This window comes from Lactuca virosa, chromosome 7 (assembly GCF_052849685.1).
Source record: "Lactuca virosa cultivar CGN04683 chromosome 7, Lactuca_virosa_CGN04683_v6, whole genome shotgun sequence".
Taxonomy (NCBI): domain Eukaryota; kingdom Viridiplantae; phylum Streptophyta; class Magnoliopsida; order Asterales; family Asteraceae; genus Lactuca; species Lactuca virosa.
The window spans coordinates 264,007,767-264,009,764 of NC_136432.1; positions in this window are offsets into that span (position 1 = coordinate 264,007,767).

Sequence of the window (1,998 nt, forward strand, 5' to 3'; positions counted from 1 at the left end):
CACCCAAACTCCTACCGGTGTTTATGCTGGGAAACTACCTTTGTGCAACAAGTGTAACTTCCATCATCACAAACCCTGCCGTGAGTTGAGTTGCAACAGCTGTGGGAAGAAGGGTCACACAGCTCGATACTGCAAGGTGCCAACCCAACCAACCAACCAGACTACGGGAGCAGTTGTTGGTCAAGCTTGATATGGATGTGGAGAGGTTGGGCATTTCAGGAGAAACTGCCCCAAGGCAACGACTGGTGGCAATACAGGGAGAGTTTTGGCGATGGGCCAGAATGAAGCGGTCGCTGATCCTACCGTTGTTACGGGTACGTTCCTCCTTGACAACTCTTATGCATGCATTCTTTTCGATTCTGGTGCGGAGAGAAGTTTTGTTAGTCATGCATTCAAACATCTAATCAAATGTCAATCCCAACCCTTAACCGAAACGTTCATCGTCGAGATGGCTAATGGAGAGAAAGAAAGCGCGAACGACATATTCATAGGATGTACTCTTACCTTAGGCAATCATTCCTTTCCTATCGATCTTATGCCTGTATCTATCAAGAGTTTCGATGTCATTATCGGTATGGATTGGTTGAGCCCCAATCGTGCTGATATTCTTTGTTTCGAGAAAGCTATCCGTCTCAATCTTCCCTCTGGTGAAACCCTCATGATTTACGGAGATAAGCTTAGCTCGAACCTTCGTATCATATCGTGCATCAAAGCTCAGAAGTACCTGCGGAAGGAATGTCATGCGTTCCTAGCTCATGTTGTTGATGAGAGTCAAAACGGTAAAGACCTTGAGAGCATCCCCGAAGTCTGCAACTTTCCTGATGTCTTCCCTGAGGACCTCCCAGGAATTCCTCCCGAGCGTCAAGTCGAGTTTCGTATCGACTTAATCCCTGGAGCTACTCCTGTAGCTAAATCTCCTTATCGTTTAGCGCCGGCAGAAATGCAAGAGTTATCCAGCCAGCTCAATGAGCTGATCAGCAAAGGGTTCATAAGGCCGAGTTCCTCACCTTGGGGAGCTCCGATTTTATTTGTGAAAAAGAAGGATGGATCCTTTCGGATGTGCATTGACTACCGAGAACTGAACAAGCTGACCATCAAGAACCGATATCCCTTACCCAGAATCGACGATCTCTTCGACCAACTTCAGGGAGCCAGTTATTTCTCAAAGATCGATCTAAGATCAGAATACCATCAGTTGCGAGTCCACGAGAATGATGTGCCCAAGACAGCATTCCGAACTCGCTATGGACACTACGAATTTGTAGTAATGCCCTTTGGTCTAACAAACGCACCGGTAGTATTCATGGACCTGATGAATCGAGTGTGCCGCCCTTTCCTGGACAAGTTTGTGATCGTGTTCATCGACGATATACTAGTCTATTCACGGAGTGAGAACGATCATAAACAGCACTTGAGGTAGATGCTGGAAACATTAAGGGCAGAGAAGCTATATGCAAAATTTTCAAAGTGTGAGTTCTGGATCGGGAAGGTGAATTTCCTTGGTCACGTGATTAGCAAAGAAGGCATACACGTGGACCCTTCGAAGATCAAAGTGATAGAGAATTGGCCTGCACCAAAGACACCCACAGAAATCCGACAATTCTTGGGTCTCGCGGGCTATTATCGCAGGTTCATCCAGAACTTCTCCAGAATCGCTAAGCCCTTAACTACCCTGACACAGAAAGGTGCAACCTTTAGTTGCGGAGTCAAGCAAGACACTGCATTTCAAACATTGAAGCAGGCCCTGTGTAGCGCACCTATCTTGTCCCTGCCCGAAGGGATGGAAGACTTCGTGGTCTATTGTGATGCATCCAATCAGGGCCTAGGTTGTGTACTCATGCAGCGAGGAAAGGTCATCGCCTATGCCTCGAGGCAGTTGAAAACACACGAGGTCAATTACATAACTCACGATCTAGAGTTGGGAGCAGTGGTCTTTGCATTAAAAATCTGGCGACACTATCTCTATGGAACCAAGTGTACTATCTTCACCGACCATAA